General features: G+C 56.3%; 1 protein-coding gene across 3 annotated transcripts in view; it reads right to left on the bottom strand.

Moving 5' to 3' along the window:
• The window catches only part of LMF1 (lipase maturation factor 1), a 93,466-nt gene that overhangs the window by 49,367 nt on the left and 20,067 nt on the right, over positions 1-24,032 (bottom strand). The window lies entirely within an intron of this gene.

Genomic DNA, 24,032 nt, shown 5'->3' with positions numbered 1-24,032 from the left:
GCAGAGACGGTACCAAGCGAGGGCTCGTCACCTTCCTGAAATTTATTACAGCTACTTAGAATACTGAAGCGTGGCACCTACAGATCCTTCAAGAGTGACAGCCGCCATCCACAGGAGGGGCAGGAAACCCATTAGCCTCGGGTTAGAAACTGGGAAGAGGCAGAGAGACGCCTCCCCTCTGACGGGCTGTCACTCCTGCACGGCGCCCCCCCCACCCCCCGGCGCCGCCCAGGGCTCCCAGCGGCACCCAGAGAGCACGCGCAGCTCTTCCACGCCGCGTTCTCCACCTTCGAGGTCCTCCACCAGGGTGGGGAGTGATGAACCAGCCCACCAGTCCGCTGTGCACAGTCCGGCTGTGGCACCAGAGGGCTGTGGGCCACGGCGACGCAAGGGGCCCTTTCCATGGTGTGGGGGTGACAGAGTGCCCCACACGGTTCTGGGGTTACCATGTCTTTCACGGGTACCAACGCCTTCACCCCTGCTAATATCCCCCTGCCGTGGCAACCAGCCACAGCCAGCATGTGTCACGTGTCTGCAGGAAAGGACACCGTTTGAGGGGCCTGGCCTTGATGACCCCTTTAGGCCATCGGAATGGCTTGTAGAGCTGACCGACCTTGCCCTAAGGGGACAGACTGGGGACAGTCCTTTGTCCTCGGGCTGGCGGTACTGATGCCAGCCTCACCCCAGAGATAGGCCCACACTCTTGCCTCCCCCAGCCCTGGCCTGGTTGGAGGTGGGTCTCCCCCAAGAATCCCCTAGAACCAGCATGAACCGAGTAGGGGAATGCGGCCCGAGAGGCTCTGCTCTGGCTGTTAGTCCAGGAGACAAAGCCTGGTTTCTGAAAGGAGAGGCAAGCCGGGGACTCCACATTTCGGAGGCAGGATTTAAGTCCAGTAGTGAACAGGAGTGAATTTTCTAGCAAGTGGATACTTTTGGAAGAGTCAGTTAAAGGCTTCATGCTTCAAATAAAATCATTTTAAACTGCATGCTCCCAATTATGAATCATTTAGAAAATTGTTAATCTGTGTTGTGAGGATGTCCTTGGGCGTTGCAGGGAATAGGAAGTGACCTCTGTAACCTGCACACCCACACAGCGACCCTCCGTCCACTGCACTTTGTCACGGTGCTGGTTAATACTCAGTTACCATGGCAACCAGACTTCCTAGCCCCAGGTGTCCCCTGCTGCTCAGATCTGTGCAGGTGTCACCAGCTAGCCCGAAAACAAAACTCAGTAATGACCTTAGCTAGCTTTACTGGTTTTGGATAAATATGAAAATGCTTCCTGTCCACGGAAATTAGATCTAGCAACAGAGATTTCTTAGGATTAATATATTCCAAATAGCTAACATACATCCGGCTGAAGGGCACGATGCACTACCATTCCTTTGTCTTTTGTTTCCTTCCTGCGCTTGGAAACTAGCCGGAGCCTGTCTCAAAGCAGCCTGTCAGGATGCTGAAGACGTGCAGGTCATGCCGTCTGGGGCTGCCGCGGCAAGGGATGCTCCAGGTCTACTGTGCCCCAGGAGGTGTGTCCGCTGAGGCACACCCTGTATCTGTGGGCCCCGCACGGCATTGCCTCATGCAGCAGAGGGAGTGCCCGCCTGCGTGCACACCGGGCCCCGTGCTCGCGGAGGCGGGCCACTCATCCCACATGCTCTGCGGCGTGACCCACTTTCACCCTCCACTGTTCCCGATCTTCCACATACTCCGTGCATACGGTTTCTGGGCATCCCCGAAGCTGCTGAGGGGTGCGCCCTTGTCACCGAAGGAGGGCAGGCCTGGTGGGTGCACAAGGCTGGCACATCCACTTACCGTATGCACAGGTGAACGCGTCGGGAACCACGCGAGGGTCAGCTCTTCTGAACAGCAGGAAGGGGTCACGCACGACTCTAGCCGCTGTGTGCCCAGGACCGAGGTCGGGTGGCACTGCAGCCTTAGCCCGCCAGACACGGTCTCCCCTGGGGTCACTGCACTGGGCACAGCGGCGCTCCCCCTTCCCACACGCAATAGGATTGGCCTCACTCCCCTTTGAGAGGGAGAGATTTCTGGCCCTCTCATGAGGTGACCGGCAGCTCCAGGTCTGGAAGCAGGACGGCCACTAAGGCGCAGCTCACCCCACAGACCCTGCTCTGGGCAGCGTGTACGTTCCACGGTGCCATGGAAAGGAGAGGCAGGCGTCAGGCACAGAACGAGGACCCCGCGGGCACTGCCGGCGGCCAGTGTTGATCCCAGGTTGTGCGCAGAGAAGCCTGGGGGCGGTCTGGTGAGGGGAAGGGCCAGTGATGTCCACGGGCACCACATCCCTGAGGCCGTCAGGGCAGGTTTCCAGAAATGCTTTTTGTTTTTTGAAGGGTCAGGTACGACGGAGGAAGGGCTTCAGCTAAGTCAGCTGATGTGAATCACCAGAGGAAAACAGCACACGAGCGATGCACAGGCCCTGGCAGGGAGAGGGCAAAGCTCGCCGGCGCCCCACTGACAGCCCCCCACCCCCAACCCTCCGCTCCAGCCCGGCTCTCCTCCCTCACTGGAGACCAGGCCCACCTTAGGTCTCTGCCCCCAGTGCCCGTTCCTGGCCCCTCTGGTCAAGTCTCTGCTGAGATGCCGCCTTCTCAGGACGTAAAATTTACAACTGGGCCACAGCGCGTCCCAGCACAGCCTCCCGATCGATGCGCTAGCCCCGACTGCACGTCACGCACCTCCCGCCTCCACTCACGTGAGGCATGGACAGACAGGGAAACTGCACAGAGAAACAGAACTACAAGAAAACAACCCGACAAATTCTAGAACTGGAAAAGAAAATATCTGAAATTAAAATTTTACTAGATGAATGCAGTAACAGCTGGGAGAACACAGAACAAAAAGGTAGTGACCGTGAAAATAGCTCAACTGAAGTTATTCAACTTGAAAAACAGATCTTTTTTTTTTTTTCCTAAGATTTATTTTAGCACACGAGCAGGGGAGGGGCAGAGGGACAGAGGGTAGCAGGCTCCCCACTGAGCAGGGAGCCCGACATGGGGCTCGATCCCGGGACCCTGAGATCACGACCTGAGCTGAAACCAAGAGTAGGATGCTGACTGACTACCCAGGTGCCCCTAGATTTTTTTTTCAAAGATTGAGTAACAAAAGAACACACCCCTAGGAAGTGGGGGACACCATCAGATGTTCCTACATACACATCATTGGAACCTTGGAGAGAAAAGGGCAGAAAAAACCCTGAAAATATACTGGCAGAAGTTACTCAAATTTGGTAAAAGACATAAAGGTACAGATTCAGGAGCCTCAGAGAATCACAAGACAGCGTCCAAAAAATGCCACACAGAGTCAGACTGCCGACAACCGGAGACAAACCCTCCCCCACAGTCGGAGAAAAACACGGCGCTAGGTCTGGAGGAGTGACTGGGTGAGGGACAGCTGCCTTCTTGCCAGACAGTGGAGGCGAGCAGACCGCAGACTGAATGCAGACCCTTCCACCTCCCGCAACTGTGTTCCGAGACCAGAACCAAGAACCCCACGCTTTCACATGGCAAGGACCCAAACCGTCCGCAGAGACAGAATGCGGAGACAGTCAAGGATCTTTGGAGGACAGGAAGCACTCGAGCAGCCCAGCACAAGTGAGAGAAGGCACTCGCGTCCCTCGGGGGACAGATCAGCTGCCTGGGAGCACAGGACACAGTCTTAGAAAACGTCACTATGAAGAATACTGCAGCCTACGAGAAAGCGGGAGATGGTTCCCCACTGTCAGCTACTGAAGATCCGCTTTCATTTGGGTCATTTTGATTTCATTTCTCAGACATACCCTGTTAACGATGGCCCTTCCCCACAGGCCACCAAGATCAAGGATCCCCAGTGGGGGACGGACAGGCACACTGTCTGCAGAGAGGTACCGGCTGAGGAGGAGCTCTGGAAAGTGGCCGAGAAGCCAGGCACAAAGCAGACCTTCCCTCCCTGTGGAAAGCATGGGTGCGGACAGACACACCTCACAATAGACAGGGTCCTCCCTTTGCATACACGGAAGTGACGGGAATTTTCTACATCCTGACAGCAAGTTACACAGGTGTACGCATTTGCCAAACACTAAAACTGTGTACTTAGGATCTGCGCATCTCATGGCACGTGAACTCTGTCGGGGACAGCGCTCCAGTCTAGCGAACGACCAGCGGTGCTGAAGTTAATGATCAGGGCAAGTACGTGGGTCACAGGACACAGACTCTGAAACGCATCAAAACAGATTGTGGATTGACAGATGGACAGAGATATGAAGAGATCAGCCAAATAAAGCAAAAAAGCTAGTAAAATGTAAACTGTAGAAGCTAGATGGTCCATATATGGGTTTTTACCACACAATCCTTTAAGCTCTTTTGGCATGTTTAAAATTTTTCATGACATGATTTAAAAAGTCCTATGTAACACTTATTCTTAGCCACTGTAAAAATAAGAAAAAAGTTCTAAGACTTGACATAGAAAAAAAACACGTTTGCCTACACAGAAAGTTTAAAAAAATCTACAGAAAATGAGCTTAACTATCAAGAGGCACTGGCAGCAATCGCAAATGACATTAAAAGGAACCCTATAGGGCACTTAGGGACCAGTGATTCTCCTGGAAGTTGACAAGGGAAAGATTAAGTGTTCTATCTTGAGTTTTCCGGAGAAGCTGGGTTTCAAGCGACCAAGGAGTTGAAGAAGGAAAGTTGATTCAATTAAAAAAAAAAAATCGCAAAAAAAAAAGAATCGCAGAGAAATGCAAGCAGAATGACAGAATGAGAGCATGTGCCCTGGGCGGGCACCGGGTACCGAGGAGCTGAGTCCAGACACTTGGTACAACCTTGGCCAGACCTTCCGGTGCTGCTGACGGAGAACTTTCTGGGAACAGATTGGGTTGGTAACACTTGGCCCGTTGCTGATCTCACCATCGCAGAGCGAGGGAAGGTAGCCTGTGCTTTCTGACCGACAGCGAGAGAAGTCCCCGCACCCGTGAGGCACCCCGCTCTGATGCCGCCTGGAGCCAATGGCTAGCCCACCAGCGACCGGCAGGGGATGGCAGGGCTGGAGGCAGTCAGCTGCTCACAGAATCCTGTCTGGATGCCCGGGGGCCGCAGGAGAGGCCTCCACAGCTATGGAACACACCGCGGTCTCCTCCAGACACAGCAACCCCACACAAGGTATTTATTCACGAGGCGGCCAGCAACGCTGGAACCTGTTGGAACCTGCTGGAACCCCCGCGACATTTCCAAGGTACGGCTGTAGGGGGCTGCGCCGGGGGGCGCGTTCCTAAGCAGCGTGGCCTGCAGTCCGCTCCAGCCGGCACAGCAGACCCTCGTTGCACACTCCCAGAGTCACGTAACCCTAAGTTCAGTGAGCAGGGCCTTCTCCCATCTGCTGGGACATCTAGACTGACTGCCAGCATGTCCACAAATCCTACCAGCCTGTGAAATGCAGGGTTTTAAACCACCATTTGTTCTAGAAGCCAAGCTTACAGTGAGTATGGGAATACGTCTTTTAAGAAAATATTCAGAAGGAAAGCCATTACACTTTATAGAGAGACACACAAGGTTTTTAAAAACACCAGCACAGCGTGCGTGCGTTTTCCAAAAGAGGACAGCAGCAGAGCAGCTGAAAGCCAGGGCTCCGGGAGCGTGGCGAGGCTAGCCAAACTCTTCAGGCGAAGCTCTAACAGCGGTTTCGTCGCCCCATCCTCTGTCCGGTGGCCGGCTGCCCAAAGGAGGTGAGGAGCTGGAGGCGGATGAGGGCCGGAGGGCTGGCGGCCACGGTGTGCTGATGAGGAGAGTGCCGCCCCCGGAAGCAAGCAGACTGCGGCCACGTGGCCCGCACATGCCAGCCTGCTGGGCCCAAGGAAAGGGGAGGGAGGATCCAGGGTCCTGGGGTCCGGCAGCCACATTCACGAAGACTGAGGGTTCTGTTCCCGTTTGGTGACCGTGTAAGAGGGGGCGTCCTGCTCCCAAACCATGGAGCTCATGTTGACATAGAAGCCAACCGCTGCTCATACCCACACCAGGTGTGCCCCCGTCAGTATATTCCTTGGGATTAGGACTATACTTGCTGATTTTGGCACCATCAAAAGGGAAGAGAACTGTCCGTTTATGGATACTCAATCTGGGTCTTAAAGCCAAGTGACCGAATGGCGGGTGCGAGAGCTGCATGAGGGCGTCTGTTCTAAGTGGAGGGCGCTGACCTTGCCACACTGTGGGAACGCGTACTGTGCCCAGGCAGGCTGGGCCCAGACACCAAGTGACAGCCTGAGTCAACACAACCACATACGTGCTTAGAATTTAGGAAGGGGCCGAGCTGTGGGGAGTCCAGAAGCTTCTGAGGCGCGGAGAGCCACTTGGCGTGGTGAGAATCACAGCTTCCTGTCTCCTGAGTCACAGCTTTCATCCCCAAGCCCCGGGCCTTTCTTGAGGCAGATCACACAGCTCTTACTCAGATGGAAGGGGGTTTCTTGCCATCAAAAACCACAAAATCAGAAACACAGCACAGACAGAGTGGACAGGAAAGCAGTAAAGTCACCAGTCCCGACGAAGCACCAAGGGCCACACTGAGCACCGCCCCTGTTCTGTGGACTGCCCTTGCAGATCCCAGGCACCAAATCCTTTCCTCAGGCTCACTCACACCCACTGCTGGGTTCCCTCAGTGGCTCCAGCAGACCATCTCCCTGCCTTACCAGCCCCTCCCACGATAACCTAGATGTCGCTTCCTAGACGACCACTCTTTGGACCCTCAGCTCTCTCCATGCACAACCTGGAGAGGGAGCTTTCCCACACACCACCTGCAGGGCATCTGGGGGGTTCTCTCCATGCACCACCTGCGGGGCACCTCTGGGCTCTCTCCATGTACGGGGGGTGGGGTGGGCGTCTCTCCACACACCACCTGGGGTGTTCTCTCCATGAACCACCTGTGGGGCACCTGCGGGCTCTCTCCACATACCACCTGTGGGCTCTCTCCATGTACCACCGGGGTGGGGTGTCTATCTACGCACCACCTGGGGGGGGGGTTTCTCCATCCACCACCTGGGGGAGCTCCCTCCATGCACCACCTGGGGGGATGTCTCCACGCACCACCTGCAAGATATCTGGGGGCCTCTTCTCACCTACCACGGGGGGCCTCTCTCCACACACCCCCTGGGGGACCATCTCCACATACCATCTGCAGGGCACCTGGGGGGCTCTCTTCATACACCACCTCACGGAGGGACTCTCTCCACATACCACCTGAGGGGCACCTGGGGGCTCTCTCCACACACCTGGGGGGGCTCTCTCCATGCACCTCCTGGGGGAACCCTCTCTATACACCACCAGAGGGGATTTCTCCACACACTACCTACGGGACACCTGGGGTGGTCTCCTCATGTACCAGCTGGGGGGGTTCTCTCCACATACCATCTGCAGGGGTACCTGGGAGGCTCTCTCCATGCACCACTGGGAGGCGGGGGTGGGTATGTCACCATGCACCACCTGAAGGCATCTGTGGGGCTCTGTCCACACACTGTCTGTGGGGCACCTGGGGGGAATCCCTCCATGTACCACCTGGAGGAAGCTCCCTCCACACACCACCTGGGGGTGGCTCCCTCAATGCATCATCTTGGGGGGGCCCCTCTCTACACACCACCTGGGGGGCGCTCTCTATGCACCACCTATAGGACACCTGCAAGGCTCTCTCCACGCGCCTGGGTGGCTCTCTCCATGCACCACCTGGGGGGTCCCTCTCTACACACCACCTGGGGGGCACCTGGGTGGTTCTCTTCATGTACCCCTTCTGCGGGGGAAGCTCCTGTCCACGCACCACGTGGGTGGGGGGGGCTTTCTCCATGTACCACCGGGGCAGGGGATGTCTTCATGCACCACCGGCGGGACATCTGGGGGCCTCTCCCCACATACCACCTACGGGGCACCTGAGGGATGTCTCCACGCACCACGTGGGGGACCCTCTCCACGCACCACCTAGGGGCCTCTTTCCACACACCACCTGTGGGGCACCTGGGGGGCTCTCTTTATGCACCACCTGGGGAGGCCGTCTCCACATACCACCTGGGAGAGTTCTCTCTATGCAACACCTGGGGGGGGCTCTGTCCATGCACCACTGGGGTGGGGGGGATGTCTCCTCACACCACCTGCGGGGCACCTAGAGGAGCTCTGTCCATGCAACACCTGCGAGGGCTCTCTCCACGCACCACCAAGAGAACCTAGATAGACTGTGTCCAATCCTGCCGGGAGTTACACAGAGCACAGGTCAACCTCGGACTGGCCAACAGGAGAGACAAATCCGAGTCTGCTCCTAGTGTGAACACCCTGCCATCCTCTGAAGACCTCCACTCCTCCCAAACCCCCAGCAGGGGCAGGCCCCCATCGCCCCCACACTTAGAACTCCTGAACCCGTCCATATCCCACCTCTAACCATAAACACCATGAAGCCCCCAGTCCCAGAAAAGGAAGGGACTTTCCACCAAGCCAAAGGCCCCTAGCTGGGAGTAGGCCTCACTACAGCCCCCAGCCAAAGTGTCAGTGGCTCCCCTCTCCAGCCCTCCCTGTCCCAAGCCGGACTTCTCACGGCCTTCTGGGAGCGTGGTCCCTCTGCTGTTCACCTTCCATCTAACGCTGATCGTGTTTTACTAAAACCAACTTATTAAAACGAATGCTATCAACTTTACTAATTCTTAATGGAAAGCAAACATGCTCAGTTAAAGTGGAGCTAAGAAGAAAAGTGACCTGATCACCTAGAGATAAGTCTAATTCCCTGATCAGGTACCTCAAAATCATTTTAAAGGATTTCTCAGAAGTAGCAATGGAATAGAGTACACGTAGTTTAAAACCCACTTTAATATATTTTAAGTATATTTTTGCATCATTAAATATTACGTTTAGTAATCCACAGAAATGTCATTTTAACTCATTCTCTGTGGCTGAACCTTTCGGGCTGTTTCCATTTTCTCCTGCCGCAAACACAGTGGCAAAGACCTCACAGTCTTTCTGCACACCCCCAGCCTTGCCGGAGAAAACTGTCAAGTGGGCCGGCGACCCAGAGGCTCATGCACTTGGAAGAGGCCAAGCCATACCCGTGTGGCCATGCTGTCCTCGAGAGGTGGCGCTGAGTTGTGGGCTCGCGCTGGGACCCGGCTGCCCAGCCACCCCAGGGCTGCTGCAGACAGTCCTCCCCGGCACCCGGCACCCCCGCTTGTTGCTGGTTTAAGGACTGCCTCCCGCAATTCCTGGCCAAATCATGTCACAGGCTCTCAGTCCCGAAAACCGCTCAGCGAATGGCTTGCTGTTCCGGCGTGTTTGCACTTTCTCTCATAAATGCCTCCGTGGAGGACAGCGCCCTGCGACACTGAGGTCCTCTCGCGCAGGTGCACAGTGGAAATGCCTTCCGCAAGCCCTTGGCGCACCGCGAGCAGACACATGGGCGGGACGGACACAAGCACAACACGTCACAGGTAGCACATCCGTGTACCAGACCACATGGCCATGAGTGTGCAGATGCTGCACCGTGATAAGCACGCTCCATGCTTACGGTTTGTTTGCCTTGCCCACACATCCCTGCCTGCTTTTTCCAAGATTTACAGATGGTGCGATGGCCTCTTTGGGCCGTAATGCTCCGTGTTTACCGTTTGGAGCTGTCGCCGGCTCACAGCACGCCGAGGAGCAGTGCAGAGCCCCCAGGAACCCCTGCCGCAGGTTCCACGACGCGGGCACAGGTGTGGACTTGAGAAGCCCCGTCAGTGCCCACGCAGCTGGCTCCCCAGCATCACGGCACAGGCGCCAGCAGAGCGGGCAGCTCTCCAGCAGCCCGGGGCCTCGGAGGGGCATCCGGGTCTGAGGGGCGCTCCCAGCCTGTCGGTGCTGGGCTCTAAGTACTCACATACTTCCTGGCTCCGTCCACTGTGAGCGACGAGCGTATATACCCAGCACCTGGGCTGTGGCGCCTGACGCTGTTCTCTGTGACAGGGAACCAGGGCCTAGGGAGAAAGAGCTGAAGTGACGGCTGCAGAAGGGACGTCTCTGGATGGGCCCCCATCTCCCGTAGGGCTGGGAAGTCAGGCAGGGGAGGAGGGGGGACTCCAAAAGGCCGCAGCAGCCAGCCCTGGGGTTCCCACAGCCACGGCTGGGTGACGAGCAGCGAAGCAGGTCCTCCTCATGCAGGATCCTACTCTGTGAAAACTTGCAAGTGGCCACGGCAACACAAACGAGAATTTGATAAATAAATGGGTGGGGAAAGGACGGCCCTTCCATGCAGGGGAATTCCAAAGAAGGAATGAGGGAAAGAAAAATCACTTCCAGAACATCGCAGTAATCATGGCTGCAGGGAAGCCTAAATCAGCAGGCAAATCTTGAAGGAAAAAAATAGGACAATTGCATAATCTCAAAAAGAAAACCTTCCCCAGGGGCGCCTGGGTGGCTCATTGAGTTAAGCCTCTGCCTTCAGCTCAGGACATGATTGCAGGGTCCTGGGATTGAGCCCCACATCAGGCTCTCTGCTCAGCGGGGAGCCTGCTTCCTCCTCTCTGCCTGCGTCTCTGCCTACTTGTGATCTCTGTCAAATAAATAAACAAAATCTTAAAAAAATAAATAAATAAAAACCAAAAACTTCCCAAATTTCTAATGACTACATGACTGTAATGTGTAGCCACATATTGTTTGACACCCATCTTCTGGAACAGTGTGGGACATAACCCAGAGCCCCACTCGACGTGAGCCCTGGTGAAGATGTGGGGAGCCGACATGAACCTTCCTCACTGAGGGATTCCCAGTGATGCGGGGAGATGCCCTCCGGGGCTGGAGCGGAGTCCTCCCTCCCCTGGGGCATGGGCCGGGCCCAGTGACCGGCTTCCAGGGGACAGGGAACGGGCGGGAGGAGACACCTGGAAACACACCTTCACCAGGTGATCTAGGCCCGAGGTAAGTCGCGCAAGTCGGCACCCAATCGGTGACAAGGGCACCTCGCCTCTGTGACCTGTCTCGTGCCAGAAACACCAGACAAACCCAGTGTGGGGGCATCGGAGCAAACATGGGACGAGAACTGCCCAGAATGATCAAGCTCACGAAGAGCCAAGGAGGTCCTACAGACTGCTGCAGACCAGAGGGGCCCAAGGAGAGACGGCGACAGAGCGCAGTGTGGCCCCGGGGTGGGAAGGGGCACCGGTGGGGAAGCTGGAGAAGCCCAACCATGGTCTGGTTCAGTCGACAGCCCTGCCAGCGCCAATGTCTGTCTGACCCCAGTTACGTGCCACCTGCAGGGACGCAAGATTAAGGCTGATGCGGACTCTGCACGTCTCTCTGCAACATTTCGGTGAGTCAGAAACTAGGTCCAGATCATCGTTTACAAGAGCTGCTGACACGGTTCTACCAGGTACAAGTTACAGCCTCAGGTCAGCAGCGGGCTCGCAAGGCCTTGCCCCTGGACAGGATACCGGGGGCTCTGCCCCGGACAAGAGCCACCTCTCGCCTTGCAACCTGGGAACAAAGCACGGCCGTGCCACTGTTAACCCTGAGTTCACCCCGGCTGGTGCCGAGGAGCACAGACCGCACACGGGACCTCGCATGGTACCTCCTGCTCTGTGGTTGGTTTTCCATTTTGCGCTTTGTGTCTGGTCGGGTCTAATTGGTGCACCATGGACATCTTGCTCAGTGCATCTTTTATGTGCAGCTCACAGCATGGAGGAGGAAGAGGTGCCACATTCCCACCTCTGAGGCTCTCATGCCACAGAGGCCCATGGAGTCCCCAGGAACGGCTGTGTGTGCGTCAACGCAGCCATGTCCCACACACCAGAACGCATGGTGCAACTGTGCCCGTGGTCTGAGTTCAAGAGCTACAGCACTGGGAACATCGAACGCCCTGATCGGTTTTCTCCGTGAACACGTCAGGCACCACACCAAGCTCGGCTCCTGAGCTGCCAGTGGTCTAGAGAAGAATGACAACGTAAGGATGCGTAGCCACTTCTACAAACCCAGACCACTGCCTCCTCGTGGCATGTGAGCGCGGACCCACGTGCAGGCTCACCGTGACCAGCCACGCTGTGATCGAGCTCCCCCATCCTGTGTGTCACAGTGATGCTGGGGGACCCACGAAGCCCTGGCCCTCATGGGCTGACTCTCTCAGGGAGGAGGACAGGCAGATCAATGATAAACCGACATACACATATGAACCCACGTCGGGGCAGGGGGAGGTGGAGACAAACAGGTGGGCTGGGGCCGTGTCCCACAGTGGGAGCAGCCAGTCTGGAGGCCAAGTCAGTGTGAATGGATGTGGCACAAAAGTGTATCACAGTCCTGTCTGCAGGTAAGTCTTCTGAATGCTCAAAAGCCGCTCGCTAAAGCCGAGGCTAAAGCCAAATGGAAAACCAGCGGTGTTCCGCCTTGTCCCAGAGATGTAGATCTGCGACCTGCCAGCACGTCCACAGTAAGCACAGGGACCTCCTCCGGAAGAGCTGTGAAGTTCCCCGCAGGAAAAGGACACCAGCCGCTGAGAAGAGATGTGTTCTGTGCACTTAGGAACTATTAAGGGCACTGAAACAGCCCCGGTATCAGGACCTCCATTCAACGAGTCCACGCACACAAGGGCTGCTATTGTAACAGCAACAAAGCACGGCCTCCTTGCTTAAAATTTCTGTTTTAAAATATCAAAGCATTTACAAAAGAAACGGGCACACAGCTGCTACTCCGGGCTAACTTAACAATGCCTCTCCCTGTTACTGGCGCTGGCAAAGGTCAGGCTCGCCGACGCTGGGTTCCTCTTGCATCCAACAATGGGGCATTGGAGCCAGGAAGCTCCAGGGACACACACCAGATTCTGGAGGTTCCAGGCCAGCCAGTGGCTGCAGTGGTGTCTGAAGACCAAAGCCCTTCTCTGGCCTCTCAGCCGCTCAGGGTGATTCAGGACGCGTTAATGTTTACCTGGCAGGGAAAGAGCATGGGGGTGATGGTTGGGGGCGATGGTTCTTCTTGCCTCAGAAAGGCAACTGCTAGTGCTAGGGAAGGAGAGGGAAGGACTCGTCTCCCCCGCTGCTTGTAGTGGTCTTTCTACAATGTGATCAATATAAGCACTTAAAAAAGACCCTTCCTAAGAATGTTGCTCTAGAAGATACATGGGGAAGAAGGCAGTGGAGTGGCTGTGTCTCTAAGCCTTTCCCCTAGCACCACTGGGACCACTCTCTGTGAACTATAACTCCAAATCCGGGGGCCTGTAAAGCATCCACTCCAGGGGGCTACGGTTCCCAAGCAGAAATCTCTGTGAAGGGGGAAAGGAAGTGATAGATTATTCAACATGTGTGGGTCAGTAAAAATAGTACTGGGAGAGGTCAAGCAGTTGTGTTGGTGAATGTGGAATGGAATGGTGAAGCATGATCAGAGATGGAAAAGCAAACCAAAAAAGAGGAGGCAACTATTAACTTCAGGAGAAACCAAGAGTTATTAGAGACAATTGAGCTCAATCCACTGCTGGCTCAGCAGCTGACGTTTACACAATATAAAGAGTGAACATGAGTTTCATAAATTATATTTGTGACATAACTCTACTGAGGTGGTAAGGGAAAGAGAATTAGAGATAGGAGAATGTAATCCTTATCATTCATAATAAGAAGGATATCGAGTCTAGAAGCAGACACCAAGAATAATCTACAAACCATATTATTCAGAAATAAGGAAGCAAATACCAGCAGTAGTAGAAGGAGTAAAGGAGTTGCTCTGGGAAACAGAAGGGGGTGAGCAGAGGTCAAAGAAGATACTTTTTGATGTTGTTGTTAGAAGCTGTGTGATAACAATTTCTTTCTAATCCATACACATCTTTTTTTTTTTTTTTTTTTTTTTTTAAATAACTCAAAGAACAACCTTCGGGCCCACTTATCTGCTCACTATGTACTAAATTCAGAAACTGATCAACGAAAGATCACCTATAAAACTCTGAAGGGCTTGGGATTTTTGAAGCTCTTCTCTGAACAGCACTTGGACCAAAGAAGTATCAGCACTGATGATTACAAAACCACAGTATGTGGGATGCCCAGGCAGCTGAGTTGGTTAAGTGTCTGCCTTCGGTTCAGGTCATGATCCCAGGATCCTGGGTTGGAGCCCTGCATTGGGCTCCCCACTCAGCGGGAAGCCTGCTTCTCCCTCCCCCTACTTGTGCTCCCTCTTTCAAATAAATAAAAGCTTAAAGAAAAAACCCCAAAACCTACACTATGTGCCATTGTTAGGAAGACACTAGAATGTCACCTGACAGGGTGGGTAGGCCAGGGACACAGTCAGAAGAGAGTGGCGACCCGTCTGCATGCTTTCATTAGCAGCCAAGAAAAGATGGAAAATTAATGAGTTAAACAATCAACTCAAAATCTTAGAAAATAATAAACCCCTTCCTCCTAGAAAGAGGAAACATATAAAAACTACAAATTAATGACCTGGAACACAATTTTTAAAAAATCAGATAAAACCACTTATGTGAAAAGACCCATGATAGTTTTGACCACAGGAATAAGGAGGGAACAGACGAGGACTCAGCACTGCCCAGCAGAGAGAGAACTACGACTGGGCGTGGGGGTGGGAAGGCCACTCCTAGCGGCCACTCACAGCAACAGTGGGACGGCGGAAGGGAGAGCGTGTACCAGTCAGACAGACCTGGCCACAGGAACTTGCACCAAGTCTCCAGAAAATGGGGTGGTGACAAAACCATGTTTTTCAACCACGAGGGTGCCAGCACCCAGGAGACAACAGTTCATCGACCGTGTTGTTACGTGATTACTGCGACTAACAAGAAATGCTGTCTATATTAATTCCAAAGCACATCCTTTGCCACATTTAGTCTGTAGTGACTTTTCTGTTTGAAAGTCATTAATGGGGAGACTGGGAGGCTCAGTGGGTTAAAGCCTCTGCCTTGGGCTCTGGTCATGTTCTCAGGGTCCTGGGATCAAGCCCCGCATCAGGCTCGCTGCTCAGTGGGGAGCCTGCTCCCCACCCCCCACTGCCTGCCTCTGTCAAATAAATAGATAAAATCTTTTTTAAAAAAAGTTGTATTAAGTTGGATACAAATCATTTTTCACATTTATGTTTCAAATTATTGGAAATAAATCCAAAAGCCAAAAAAGCAAGTGTTAGTCAAGCATCCACATCTATACAATTTAGTAAAAGGTAATTCAGAAGTATTTCAGACAAAAGCTGCCCAAATGGATTCAGAACGAGAAGTATAAATTAAAGCAACAAAATGCTTCTTCACTATTCTAGAATTCTACATATTAAAGAGATAAGCAAGTTTAGAACTGGAAATGGGTAGCTAAACGTGATGGGAAAAATTGAGAAAAACAAAATGTTACTGATTGTGTAAGAAAAAAAGATCTTTAAAATATATTTTCTTGGGACGCCTGAGTGGCTGGCTCAGTGGGTTGAGCCGCTGCCTTCGGCTCAGGTCCTGATCCCAGGCTCTTGGGATCGGGTCCCACGTTGGGCTCCTTGCTCAGCAGGGAGCTTGCTTCTCCCTTTGCCTCTGCCTGCTGCTCTGCCTGCCTCTGTGTGCGGGCTCTCTCTCTCTCTCTCTCTCTGACAGATAAATCTTAAAAAAAAAAAAAGATTTTAAATTAAAAAATGTGTGTGTGTGTATTTTTTCCCCCCTTGTAGGTCCAACAAAAGAACTCTCACCAGACAGTCCTGAGTGAAGAGAGAGAGCAGACACACACGTAGCATGGCCCCACTCGGGTACAGTGGTGTTAACCGGAGTGCGTGTGCGTCCACGTGTGCACATAGCTCTGAGGAGGCATGAGGGTCAAAGAGGGTATAAGGCAGGGGGTTGACACAGAGGGAGGAGCAAACATCACACAAGAAAGGCAAAACTAAAAATCAGGCAGCATGCTCAGTGCAAACACGCGAGGATGGAGAACCCAGTACTGTGCGAGACGTCCCCTAAGGGGACTCTGGACCTGACTTTGCCCCTTCCACATGCTAGTCCCCTGGGGACAACTGTGCCAAGTGGGTCATAGCCAGGAGCGCCAACTGCTCCTCGTGGGGAGTGTGCCTTGAAAGACCCCCAGGCCCCAGCCCCTCACTGCTCGCTCCTTCTCTCCGGCAGCAGAAAGTCGCCGTGCCCTGGTGTTCCGGGGAGCAGAGGAGGGAACTGTGGTGTGCAGACAGACAGCTGGGCGAAGAGAGGATGGCGATGGCTGGGGAGGTGGCGGGGGAGGCAAGAATACTCCCCCCGGATCAGGACCGGCCCCAAGACCCTGGTTGAGAGAGCACCTGAAATTTCAGACACGACAGGCTCATGGCCGCCAGGCTCCGGGCCCCTCTCAGGCTGCCCGGCCAACCAGGGCAGAGACCCTGGGGCTCAGGGCTGAGCCCCTCGCACATGCGCTTAGAGACCGTTTCCTCACCATGCACTGCGCAGCTCTGCTGGCGGAGCCTGGTCACAGCCCACGCGGGTCACGTGGTGGCTCTGGGAATCACTGGATCCAGGCTTCTCTGTCCTTCCTTGGGACAGGAGTGGACGAGAGACCAAACATCAACAGTGCCGGAAGGCCCCTCTCAGGCCCACGTGTCAGGGAGGAAGGGTGCGCTGAGAACTGTGGGCTGTGCTCAGAGAGCAGCCTCGTCCAGCCCGAGCACCCAGGAAACAGCGGGGAGACACCCCTGAAAGGGTGCACTGCCAGGAAAGCTCACAAGACGGCAGGCCAGGCTGCCTCTGATTACAGCAATAATTTGATTAAAAGAAACTGCTTGCTTGGACATGGGGGCTGGGAAGGGAATTAGACAAACCATACATTAAAGCAGAGGATATGAGAACCAGGCAAAGCGCAGTGAGGGGGCCACGAGGGTCTGGAAACGGTTTGCTGGACCTGCTGCAGCCGAGTCAGCCTGGAACTCCGGGGCTGGCTAATCGCTTCCTGTAGGCAGGCTCCGCTCCAGCACTAATAGGTTTTAATAAAAAATTCCAATTGGACCAGTAAACCCCTCATTAAGCTGTTTTTAAAGCATGAATTTAAGAGCAGCAAGGGTAAGGGGTCACGGGGAGCATTTAATTCACAACGGCTGGCGGGAGGTGCTGCTGGGACTGACCCAGAGTTCAAGAGTCCAGACCACGTTACCATCGATGCCAGCACTGGACCTGCATGAAAATCAGACTTCATAAGGCACCAGCAGAAGTCTCGCTCTGGACAGGAGGCACAGCCGAACACCCGAAGGGGCTGGTTCTTCTGCATTCCAAGCACAGACACAGCAGGCTTGGACTAGGCCCTGCAGCGAGGCACCTGCCCTCAGTGCCCGGCCCAGCAGGTGTGGGCGCCCCCGCTGCAGCCCCGCTCCCGCCAGACACCGACCACGCAGGAGAAGCACCTGCCCGCCCAGCCCCTCAGCTCTCCCCTCTGCTGCTATCCTGCCCTCCACGCCCCTGTGAGAGCGCAGTCAGCCCCCCAACTCCTCCAGGGTCCTGCTCCCTGACCCAGAGGTTTGTGGCCGGGCCTCCGGACACCGCCGGCCCAAGTAACAGCTGACACCCGACCTTGAGCACATCAGCATAAAACAGTAGTTCACGGAGCTTCTTACTGAAACCGACGGTCCCTAGAGCATACTGTCCCCCACTAGATGGGCCCGCAGTGAAAACAGAATGCTCTTTTCCCACAGAGGAATGTCCCCCAGCATGGAGCCCCCGGAACCCTTCTGTCAGATGCTTCACACTCCAGGGACCGGGAAGGGGTGCCCAGGCTCCCTGTCTAACTGAGAAGGACCTGTGTTTCATCGCCTCCCATGTTCAGGCGCTGTGTGAGGGTTCAATCTGTCGGCCCTGTTTGAGAAAAACCAAAGCAGACGTGGCCCTGAGGCATGTCCCAGGCACACACCGGCAGCACAGCTCAGTCGGTGCTTGCCTGCTGGTCCCCGAACTCAGCAGGGTGGCAAGGCCTTGGAAATGGCTGGATTTAGTGACCTCACGACAAAAGACCTTCAGAACCATGATGGAACGACCAAAACCGATGGAGACACCAGTCCATGAAGCAGCACTCCTGAGCGTGAACCAGACGAACTCACGAGGCACACTGCGCCCTCCTGAACAGCAAAGTTCCAGGGGCTCCTGACAGAAGATCAGGGTTGGGGAGACCGACCCAGGACCTGCCTGGGAGAGCACCTGGGGGCAACACCTGCACGCACTCAAGCTAAAATCTGCTTACGGGATCCTTTTAGGACTGGAAACACTCTAGAAGCCTCAGGGGCCTTGAACGCTACAGGAGGCCTCAGCCAAGCACCCATCCTTCTCGTATGTGGGAGGGGGCACGAGGGCCCCTGTGACAGCCTGGCTCCTGGCCGAGGGGACCGTCCCCATTGTGGCCATCGGCCAGCCTCTCCTCGAGGTCTCAACCACACCAGGTCTCGGGGCCTGCCTCCGCAGAAGCATCTGGGGCTAAGCTGCCTGACTCCCCACCCGGAAAGGACTGCGGGGCCCTCTGTGGGTCCCAACCTCGCCAAACAGCACTTGAGCAACGGCAGGCGGTCGTGGGCTAAGAGCAGTCCCTTCTGGGTAAAAGTGACTAGAAGCACCAGCTGGGTGAGGCCTGTTGGTTCCTGGGCTGCTTTCAAGGACAGAGCGAAGTCAGACAAGTTCCCCGCCCTGAGCACATATTCCCAGGGGAGCAGGAAATAGCACTTAGCGGGGACCTGAATTAATCACACTTAGACCCATCTTTGCAGTAAAAGTTCCCAAACCAGGGCCTTCCAGGCGCAGCCGCACTAAAGCTTCCTCACAGACGCGGCCGGCAAACAACTTCCTAACACGCCAGGCGCTTCCCCGTGACCCGGGGTAAACAGCCCCATTCCCGTGCCCGGCCCCTCCCGCAGGCCCACTGGCGGCAAACGGGCACTCAAGACCCCGGGACCCAGAGCCACTCACACTGCAGAGGGGACCCTTATGACAGCAGAAACCCAGACACCCCGAGAAACGTGACGTCCTTCTGAACAAAGGGAAGGTGCCTAGAAAGAGGCCCGGTGGTGCAGCCCTCGTCCCAAACTGGAGGGGCTAATACTTCACCCACCGTGTCCTTCGAGGTCAGGGAAGGCAGCTGCTTGTGTCCGTGCCTCTGGAGTCCCAGCCAGCGAGTCCACAGGGCTTCCTTCAGCAGCGGGCTGTGATGTGCGGGCCGACGTGGCTACTGAGCGCTGGCCACGGTGCAGGTGTGGCTAAGGGGCCGCACCTGCTCCCACCTGGGCCTCCTTAATCGACACCCCCGTGGCCGCCGACGCCAGTGCTGGGGTAGCTGCTCCAGCAGCCTGCTGGCGGAGCTTGCCTGCTGGGAACGTGCTCCCAGGCAGCCTGGCCCTCGGCAGGCCTCTTCATCGGAGCCCACAGGTCGAAACAAAGATGCCGCCCACAGACGAACACGCAGGAGCAGGTGCACGCGGGCCCAGACGACCTGCTCCTGTCAGGAAACAGGCTGGCCCAGGGCCTCCATCTTCCTCCTGTGCTGGTTCGGGGCCGGCAGGCGGGCCTCACCTCAGCCGCTGGCGTGGCCTCTGCAATGAGTGAAGGGGAAAGCATCCAGAACCGGCGGCGGCGGCCAGCAGCGCTCTGATGCGGGTGGGTGGGCGGTCCGCGGGAGGCCCCCCCACCCCGGGCGGCTCGGGCTCCTCGTGACACAGCTGGGGCTCGTGAACGCCAGGACGATGCCCACAACGCACAGATGGCGCGCAGACTGCCCGACCGCCGAGCGAAACAGTGGCTGTTCGCTGGCTCTTGCGACAGCAACACTCCCGCTGGGATGCCGCCCTGGTCTCACAGCCACGCACAAGGTCCGTGTGCCACCAACTGCGGGGCCCCGAGGGGCTGGGCCCTGGACTCGGCCTCGCATGTCCCAGGGGCGGCCACAGGTCCCCCACAGCCCACTGCCCCGGCTTGGGCAGCCCTGCGAACCCCTGCCCTGCAGATGTCCCCTGGGGTAGGTCTTCCTGCTGCATCTGCAGCCACGCCGGTCCCTTCACAGCCACGGACCAGCACTTCCGGTGGCTTCACGGAAACTGATCTGATGCCCATTCACTGTAACTGCCCCGAATGAGCGGCGCTGGGCACGGGGCCTCAGCCACCCTGAAATGGGGTGAGGGTCTGATGGTTGCTCAGTCACAACACGGTTACAGGTTCACACAAAGTGCCAGATTTTAGCCAGACAAGAAGAAGGCAGGTCTGCTGGAGAAGGATCCTGAGGTCGCACGAACTGAAGCACAGGGCAGCACTCTCGCTTGGATGTCCGTCCCAGCCCCACGGCCGCTCCTTCCCTTGTCGCAGCTGCTCGGAGCGCCGCCTAGACCGTATCACCCCACTGGCGAGTGGGACGCAAGAGCGGATCCTGTGATCCCTGCATCACCTGCCTCTTGCTTCAGACAGAAGCACAAACCCCAGCAGGAAGACCATATGTGGGCAGGGCTGGCCGGGAAGGCGCCGGCAGCGCTGGACCCCGAGGGGGCCCCCCGCTCCAGGATGGCTGCGTCCAGCCACTAAGAAGTCCGTGAGGGACACAGGCCCACATGAATGAATAGCTTCACTTGCAACTTCAGACTTAGATGCTCGCTTGCTCTCCTATCTCTGCAAGTGGCCAGAGGCTCCCCTCCTCCACACGGACTGCCATCCTCCTCCTCTCGCTGAGTGAATGCAACCTCCGTGGGCATCCGGCCCCCTTGCCGGAAGGCTCCGTCAGCTCCGAGGGCGGGCCACCGAGGGGAGGCGGACGCACTTTCTTGGGGAAGCCTCGTGTGGGCCGACAGAGGGGTCTTCCCTCCGCTCTGGCGCAGAGGCAAGATTTTCTCATCCTGCTGGTTTTCAGCCTTACGCGTGTGCAGGGGGTGTGGGGTAGTCTCCTGGATCTGTGACCTGTGCCTTTCATTCACTTTTAGAAAGTTGGCTTTTACTCCTTTAAACCTTCCTCCACCTCTTATCTCTCCTCCAGCCTCCGATGTTCCGTGCTTTCCTCCTCCAATGCCACGTCACGGCGGGCACCCCAGGCAGAGTCCGTCCGCCAGCTGCAGGCCCAGCAAGGATGCCCTGGTCCCGGCACCTCTTTCTGGCCCATCCTTCTCGCTCCTCTGGGGGCTGGGACTGCGCACAGATGCCTCCCTGGATTTCAGAGCCCATACCTGGCAGTTCAACAGCAGTTGGAACCTCTTGACAACCCACCGTCAGCAAGTACTTTTTTTCCACGGGTGTATGTCTGGGAGTTGTTCTGTAAAATGCTGTGTAAGACACGGTAGCTCTTGGGGCACCTGGGTGGCTCAGTGGGTTAAAGCCTCTGCCTTCGGCTCAGGTCGTGATTTCAGGGTCCTGGGATCGAGTCCTGCACTGGGCTCTCTGCTCGGTGGGGAGCCTGCTCCCCCCGCCCCCCGCCTATGCCTGCCTCTCTGCCTACTTGTGATCTCTCTCTCTGTCAAATAAATAAATAAAATAAAATAAAAAAAGAGGAAACAGTAGCTCCTGAAGGGAACATAACCCCCCAGACAAGCATTTGCAGAGAGGCTGCAGTCGGATGGGGTGGGGAGCTGGGGATGGGGCCAGCAAGCTGAGAAACAGGCTGTGCTTGGGTCTGTAGCTGCCATCAGTGCCCGTGACCGTGACCGCCTGCTGCCGTACTAGCCTGCTGGTTGGAAACAGGCTTGCACCGGCACACCCTGCCCGCAGGCCCAATGTCTCTCCAGGCCTCTCCTTGCCCTCTTGCTGCTAGGGCTTAGCCCAAGGTGAAAGGTGGAACCCGTCACGGCCCTGCCCTCCTGAGCCAGTGCCGGGGATGCAGACCCTGCTGCCGCCCCATGGAGGTGCCTGCCGGCAAGCTGCCCTTCCTCCATCTGGCGGGACAGAGGGCTCATGGGGAATGGAACCCCACCAAACAGGGTCCCTCCTCACTGTCCTGCTTGTTAATGGCCAGTACACGGCTGCTGTGCCTTGTGGTGTCCCCACACATGGGACAGGATGTGTCACCACTCAGCAGCTCCTGAGCCAGGGCCCAGCAGCACAACACAGGCAATCCTCGCCTGTCCCCCTTCTCTGTCCCACTGCTGTACCCCCAGGGGTCAGTGTTCCCCTCCGATCCCATCATGCTCTCCCATCCCTGCTCTCAGCTCGGAGTGTCTTCCTGACTGCTCTGACACGACCCAGTGCAGCTGGGGCCTCACCTGTCTCCCGGCGCACCCTCTGCCCACCCCCGCTCCGTGACTCTCCTTCACCGTGGGCAGCTTTGCGGGCACCCTGGGTGGCCTCAGTTTCAGCTCAGGCCCCCATCTCAGGGTCGTGGGATCAAGCCCTGGGTCGGGCTCCATGCTCAGTGCTGAGTTGCTAAGCTTCTCTCTCCCTCCGCCCCTCCCTACCTGCGTGAATGCTCGCTCTCAAATAATAAATAAATTAAAACAAAACAAAACAAAGGCAGGGGCACTTGAGTGGTACAGTTACTGAGCATCTGACTCTTGATCTCAGCTCAGGTAGTGATCTCAGGGTCCTGGGGCCGAGACCCGTGTCAGACTATGTGCTAGAGGGGGGCCTGCTTCAGGACTCCCTCTCTCTCTCCGCCCCTCCCCGCCCTGCATGCGTCCACACACACTCTCTCTCTCATATAAATTAATGTATTTTTGTAAAAGTTGTGCAGCTTCACATAACGCATGGAAACCCGAGACCATGTGGGCCCACCCACCGTGTGCCCTCAGCCTGTCGCGTGTGTCTGCTCTGGGGGGCACTGTCCGTCTCAGGGTAAACAACGTCCTTTGCTTTAAATGATCAGGTGTGTGTAAAGAAAGAGGGGAGCAGAGGCATTCACGCTGCCCAGCAGATTCCCGCTCTCTGTGCTTGGCACTCCTCCCAGACGCCCAGCTTACCCTTCCATTCCTCCTGTCCCTCCCGCGTGACCTGGAACCCCACACTGGCACCCCAAGTCTGCCCCTGGACCCTGAGTTCTCTCACTCCCCCGATCTGAAGGCTCCGCCCCCAGACAGGGTCCCGGTTCCCACATTAGCACCAAGGCGCATGGCCCACTGCTCCTGAGCTCTCAGGGCCATGTCCCCTTTCTCCTACCGCTTTCAACACGCTCCCTTTCCCTGGTTTTCAGCAGCGTGTGGATGACCTGGAGGCAGAGCCTCCTCCCGTTCATGCTGTGCGGGATTCACGGGGTTCTCTGGGCCAGGCATCTGTGTGTTGTTCCACATCTGGAAACTTTGGCCACCGAGCCCCGCCCCCCAGGACTCCATACATACGCCACCAACATCTGAGCTCTCCCTATGGCGCCTGAGCTCTGCTGGGCCTGATGGCCTCTGGGACCCCTCCATCCCCTGCTGTCACCCACACCCTGCCAGCCAGCCGGTCCAGGGAGTCTTTCGTTTCAAATACTGTATTTTCCACCTGGTTCTTTTCTCATCTAATCAGTTCCTCTCCTGAGAGCTCTTGTTTTCGTGCATTAGGGCCTTGCGCCCAGTCACGACAGGGGCACTAGACCCTGGGGATTCCTCGTGTGGTCGGGGATTCTGCCTGGGCGCTGGGGGTGCTGTGCGGTGGGGCATGTAGGCTGTCATGACCGCTGGAGCGAGCAGCCGTCTCTGTGATACTGGCGCGCGATGAGGCTCAGCCCAGAGGAAGTAGGGGGCTGTCCTCTGCTCACCCCCACCAGCAGCCTAGTGCCCACTGCCCCTCATTTCTGAACAAACCCGACTCCACAGGCTCACACTGGGAACAGCACTCCCCACAGAGCATGGGCTGCGGGATCCGAAGTCCTCCCTTCAGCAAAATGAATAAGCACCTGACCGCCTCTGGGGTGCCCACAAGTGTCAGCCCCAAGTTGACCCCTCCACAAGCGTGTGTCCTCTGGGAATTTGGCACGGCCTAGAGTGGGGAGGAGCTGGCCTGCAGGATGGCATGGCCTCCACCCAGGGAACGGAACTGACACGCGACAGGACCGCGCTGTCACTGCCGTGGGGCAGCTCATCCCAGCTGTGCGGAGACCGCCATCGACACCAAGACGCCTGAACATCCTCTGCCTCCTTGCTTGCCCTGGTCCACCACTGTGGGCACGGAAGCCAGCGTGGGCCACGATTCCAGACTAG

This window comes from Mustela lutreola, chromosome 17 (assembly GCF_030435805.1).
Source record: "Mustela lutreola isolate mMusLut2 chromosome 17, mMusLut2.pri, whole genome shotgun sequence".
NCBI classification, from domain to species: Eukaryota; Metazoa; Chordata; class Mammalia; order Carnivora; family Mustelidae; genus Mustela; species Mustela lutreola.
Note: the sequence above shows the minus strand (reverse complement) of the source record. Positions and strands in the feature narration are given on the sequence as shown.